Source organism: Diabrotica undecimpunctata, chromosome 3, assembly GCF_040954645.1.
Source record: "Diabrotica undecimpunctata isolate CICGRU chromosome 3, icDiaUnde3, whole genome shotgun sequence".
In the NCBI taxonomy this organism is placed as follows: domain Eukaryota; kingdom Metazoa; phylum Arthropoda; class Insecta; order Coleoptera; family Chrysomelidae; genus Diabrotica; species Diabrotica undecimpunctata.
In genome coordinates, this window is record NC_092805.1 from 133,790,090 (window position 1) to 133,796,934 (window position 6,845).

A 6,845-nucleotide genomic window follows, 5' to 3' on the forward strand; every position below is an offset into this window, starting at 1 on the left:
GATAATTATGCGGTAATATTCTTTTTGCAGCTGTTTGTTTATATTTTCCTTCATTTATTAAAGTTAATTAGCTTTACCACTCTAGTTCTTAGCGCCTTTAAACTGCAATTTAATCATAATCGAATTATTTTCAACCAATCTAACAACAAATCGAATCAACGATTTTATCTACTAGCTAAATGGAAATCGTTATTAGAAAAAATTCTTCTATTTATTACCCGTAAATTTTTTACCCCTTCTTCGTCCTCAGTTTTTATTGTCGCGTATCTAAATATACAACGTATTTACGATTTCTTGATATCCTCGCCGATTTTTGACATCTTTTCAGCTTCGGCATTGAAATCTTTTTTCTTATCCTTCTTTGATAGTCATTCGAAAGTCATTCTGGTTATTTTGCTTCATTTGCTTTATATTTTCATATCACTTCAAAGTGGCCAATGTTCTGGAAACTTTACAAAATTTTTAGTTTTATTAGCAGCATTCCTCTTTTTCACACGACTATTAACATTATCTATAATTTTATTGCATCGTTTTATGCTTCTAAATAATATTTAACGTCTGTTTTAAGAAGACAACCTTTATAAAAATTTAAAAATAAATCAAACAATTGCCGTTCAATATTAGTAGCTATATTTAAAATAAATGGCACGATGTTTATTATGAAGAAAATTAGTATTTGGTGGGATAACTTTTGTTTTTTAGCACAGACTCAATTCTGCAAGGCATACTACATTCTGGTGTAATGACTCTAAACCAGTTTTGAATAATGGCTTCTATAAATTCTCTATTGTTACTTGGTTTCGGTTTTCGGCTTGACCACAGATTTTCTATTGGATTAAGATCGGGACTACTTCCAGGCCAAGGCAGAAAAGTAACGTCATGGTTTTTCAACTATTCCATGGACGTCTTGGTCGTATGACAGGGCGCTCCATCCTGCTAGAAGATGCATTGTTGAGCCTCCCCTTCAAATAATATCTGATAGTCGGCAGTATTTCATCCTAATATTTTTTTTTGCATTAACATTGTCCTCTATTAATGCAACTATGCAACCTGTCAGGTTGCTTCATAGTGACCGTAGTACACTGGAGCAAAAAGTCTTCCCTCGGTCAGAAGGAGATTCTGGTTTTATCACTTCAAATTACCTTACTCCATTGTTCTTCTGCCCACTCTCCGTATGTTAAAGCCCAATCAATGCGTGTTTGTCTATTATTATTAAGGAACCACCTCTCTCTAGGGCTTCTTGCTCGCAATCCATTTTCACACAACTTTCTTCTGATAGTGCTGTCCGATATTTGTAATCTAGTTAATTTGATAATAGCATTAATGTCTTTTGCGCATCTGCGACGATCTCTTCTAGAGAGGCGCCATATTCGGCGCTCATCGTATTGACTAACTTTGGATTTTATTCAAAGCAACCTTGTATGATATTTCTTGATATGTGTAACCTTCAAGAAGTGTAATTGCTTTGGCTCTCTTTCTAAAACAGTTTCTGGGAGCCATTTTCGTTGAATCTCCGGAACAGATGTGTTCCTCTCCGACAATTAAAAAATATCACCTTAGTAACAACTACCTAAGTTGTTAATAATCACTTGAAGTTGTACGAAACTATACTAAATGCTTCCAATTGGACGACTTAAATCACGCCACTCGTTGTTGCCTGACTAGCGCAAAACTCTGACGTGATACAGTATTACCAGTGCTGAGATTCACAAATCTCAAATTATCCATATTTTATTAAATAATTATATTTATATAGAGTGAGAAATACATAAAATATTAAGAAGAAATATAAAACGATAAAATACGAATGTAAATCTGTTGATAAACTATAAATCACAATCATGAGACGAGTATTGCTTGAAAAACAAAGAATCTTTGTCACTAGTGTACTTGTGGCCAAACTTTATGCAGTCTGTGTTTTTGTTCGATGCTTCCGCTCTAGTATGCTTCTAAGTTGTCCTGTGTGTACGATCGTAAATTTTGAAGAATTCCAACAAGCTACAATATGTAATATATATATATATATATATATATATATATATATATATATATATATATATCTTTAACAATGCTAGGAAATGTTAACAAAAGGGGGTTTACAGAAAACTTCAATTGAGAATTGTTCAAAATGTTATATCTCGTAGATATATGCACTCGTTAAAATATCGGACAAATACCTATGCATTTTGCATTGTAGAAAATAGACATTTACTTAGTAATTTAAAGTATTTTACACATAGGTCAAAAGATTGACTTTGTTAGGAATCCACGAAAATTAAAACTCCAAAAGTGCAGCAATATTTATCGGTAACCAACAAAAACTTCTCTCCTAAAAATGTTCACTCACATGCCATTAATATTAGTACTTTACTTATCAAAGTGAACATTGCCGCCAGACTGATGCTAATCCATAAATTTGGTGGATATAAAATGTTGTTTTATTAATAACGACGTTCCTCAGCTTATATCGTCTATTGCTCAGTACAGTTATTACAAAAACTTATTAAATTTTGGGTATAATCGTATACAAGAAGTTTCTTTGAGTTTTACTGTAAATGAATAACAAATTGACTCTAACCAGCCAGGTATTAGTTTGTTTTTATTGTTTTGTTGTTCAGTTAATTTGTTTGGTGTTTTGTTACAGTTGATTGTTGACGATTTATTCAAATATTTTTAAAATAACGACAAAGACTGGTTGCTAATTTTTATACGCTATTTAATTGGTATACACGTTTCTATGTTAAGTCTATTATTCGAATAGTATTCCCAGTGCAACTGGATTGCACAGGTAAATTAGGTCTAATGCATACAACCACATTTATCGATTTTAATGATGAGGTGTTTTGTCAAGATCCACTACTTTTTTGTAAGTTCTGTTTCAGTTAGTATTTGGCTTTATTTTAAGATTTTTGAGTATATCTTAATTTAATCTTGTGCCAAAATGTATTATGTTGAGGATTTTGATAAAATACTGTGAATTCGTATCTACTACAAAATGGTAAGAAAAATGTAAACTTTCAAATCCGAACCAAATACCAACTAAGCTTTTTATTACAATTTCCTTGTTGGTGCAAGTGCAGTGATGCACACCTGACAATATTAATCAAAAAATATTTCTACATCACTTGAACCGCCACAAATGTCAATGTCTGACATTTGTTGTTTCTTGAAAGGGATAAAATTGTTCAATCAAATGGGATAAGCGTTTACTAGCACACAATATTTATTCATTTCTAACACTCCGTCAAGTTCTCCAACTCATTCTCCATATCTTTTCTCAATTCCCTGCCGCACGGCTCTACGTTTCTAGACAGGTCGATGCTATATGTCAGTTAATAACTATCGACCTGGTAATAAATTAGATAGATGTAGAATCCCGACATGGTTGGCTTATTCCTTTGTGTTCACAAGTCATATTGTTTATCTAGGCTGGTATTTATACAAAATAATAAAACGAAAGTTTATAAAAACCGTTAAGTTCTATAACAAAATATAGAATAACATCTGCATTCTTCTTTATTTGCTATTTTCATCAGTTTTATATTAATAAACTGTATGCATAAGACTTAAATAGACTATAATATTAACAATAATATATGTATTTTATCGATTATAGAGAAAACATTGATGGCCAATTATTTACTTAATATAGTTCAGTTATAATTGTTTTATCGATGTTTTTTTTATCATTCGATTACTGTTGATAATTATTGTATAGTTTTATTTTTTATGTGATCAACGTGAAGAAAATAAATTATTTTTGTTCGATATTTTGTTCTTTTTTAACATCTTAGCTATATAATATAATATGCATATATATGCAAGAAATAATAATTCAACAAAAAAAATATGTGCTAACGACCAAAACTGGGAAAAATACAAATAATAAATTCCATTAACACTATCCATGTAGAAGAAACAAATGACATACATGAAATAATAATAGAACACAACAGTATTACTTAGATCTGCATCAAGAAAAACAACCATCAACACAAGAAATTCTTCCAAAAGTGAAAATTAAAATGAAAAATATAAAATCTGAGCTACAACCAGAGATTAGTAAATCAGAAATAAAAAAGCACTTAAGAAATAAAGAATAATAAATCACTAGGAGGAGATGGTATTACTGTCAAAATAATTAAAAACTGTAAGAAAGTTATAGAGAAATTTTGCATATCTTAATGAATAAAATGGTATAAGACATTAATTACAAGAAACATACCCAGTAGCTGGACTGAAGGAGTCACTATTGTCATGTGTATAACCAACAGTCTTCTAAATTTGACAGCTACCAAACCAAAGAGGGTTCAAAAAGGGCTACAGTACATGTGGTCACCTATTTATAATGAAGGTACTAATTGCGAAAGTATATGAATACCCTTATACATGGCATTTATAGCTTTCGAAATTGCATTCGACTATATAGAGCACTGAGCAGTAAAACAGCGACTAAAAAATAGTGGATACAGACACACACACAACTGATCTGGAATATACTTTAATTAGCTAACACGCCGAACTTCGATCGCCTTAAAATTAATAATGTATAAATTCAATAAGCTCTTCTTTCGAGTCACGCGAAAATCTCACGCAATTGAACTTTGATCTTGTTGCAAAAACACTCGCATGTTATTTGTCAATTGGAGCATCTCTACATGCCGCCATACATTGGATGATGTTAGGCATGCGTTTAGTTCGTCCGCTGCAGTTAATTCGGAAATAATTATTAAATAAGGAACAGTCCGAAAATGGAATCATGGCCCCACCAAAAATGTTTTTGATTGTCATTAAATTTCAAAGTTCTGTCCAGTTCCTGTAATGACTTCTTGTGGCAATGTATCTACATTTATCCCAATCGATTAATTTGCATACCTACCTGTAAAATCTTCGCCATTGCTTTATTTTTGGCGATGTTGCAATCTGGTGTTTCATTAATTTGTATGTTTAATGGTAATTTCAAGGCAAAATTTGATATTCGTTCGCCTTCCAATAAAGTTGCAGATATTCCAGATAAAGCCAACGCTAGAGCTACTGCGATCTGATCCTTGCCAACAACAATAAAATTAGTAACGTTTTTTCTGAAAATGGATGAAATTCCTTGTGCAGACTGCCCCCGATCGAATATAGGTCAAACAAATCGTAGAATCCAAAATAGGATTTATGAACATTCCATTTCTGTTCGCCATTCCGATTCAATTTCATCTCTAGGTCAACACTATCTTCATACAGGTCATAAAAATTGATTTTGAAATAAAATCTCAATAAAAGAGATGACGACATAGCAACTCTTATAAAGAAAATATCGTCCTATCCACCCGACAATCAAAATCCTACTGTGACAAATGTTCGCGCCCATCCACACGCTAACCTCCACTCAAACCACGTCACTATCGACGGTGTAAATGAACCGTTCTCAGTGGCAATAATGTATTGGTTAGTGATCGGTGTAGTAGTGCCTGAGGGCTAGGGAGACAGATCTCGGAAGCCCTGAAGAAGACATCAAAGCACTGATAAACCCGGAAGACTGTTGTTGAGTTTAATATTAATTCCTGTAATAGTATTAATCTTAGCTTTAGATCATATATATATATATAGCCCCCGTAACACAATAAAGACGGCCATGAGATAGCCCATGGAATAAAAAACGCGGTTTGGGGTCATTTTGGGATTTTAGCCACATGCACAGATTGACAAATACATAACCTAATTTACGTGTTTAGCATTTTTTTAATAAAAAATTAAACACAATCTGTTTATATTGACAACGGTAATGCCATAAAATCATCGGCATTTAAGTGTACAATAATTCATAACAAGGGCATGGATAAAAAGTAACCACAGTAGATTCACATAATTATGACAAACTATAGTAAAGTCCAGAATACGAACATCATACCAAAATCATACATCATACCATCATAGTGGGCTATGTCACAGTCGCAGTTTAATCATGCTTAAGGCTGTATGACACTGTGCATTTTCTTGTATCATTTCTTATATCGTTTCTGATATAACAAAAAAATGGATAGTGTCATGCAAGCGTATAAGTTCTTATATCAGAAACGATACAAGAATTTGTGTCCGCTGCAGTTTCTTGTACAAGAAATGCGCCAATTTGTGCGCAAAGCCGCAAAAGCAAAAACGTAAAACATCTGTCATAATGGCGGCTGGAGGCCTGGAGGAGAACTTTGATATACAATTAGACCAAGCAGAGATCAGAGAAAAGTGCCTACCAACAATAACCAAGATAAGAACAGCAGTAGCCAAATTGAAAAACAATAAATCACAGGGATTAGATCAAATAGCATCGGAACTACTGAAAGTAGGAGGAGATGTATTACTAAAAACAATACATAACCGCTTTAAAAATTCGTGATGAGTTTAAAGATTATTTTATATCTTCAAATAAGAGAGTAGAATTTCAAGAGCATGCCATTCAAACGCATAATTTGTAAAAAAAAAACAAATAAATTATTACAACCAAATTATTTATTACATATTTCTGTCTTCCATTACAGCCTGTTGAATATGTTCAAAAATTGTGGTTTCCAATTTAGTTTTAATATTGGGACATTTTATTTCTTTCATTTTTGAACCACAGTATTTTAAAAAATAATCAGTAGCATCTGGCTTGAGGTCCTCAGGTACTGCAGTTCTATTTTTTTTTATATGTGTCGAAATTTCGACCAAACATGTGCCGCATCACATACAATTTCCGATAAAAGAACTTGCATAGTGTCATACAGAGCACAAATGTACGTGCAAGAAACGATACAAGAAAACATAAATAACTTTCTATATCAGAAACGATATAAGAAATGATACAAGAAAATGCATAGTGT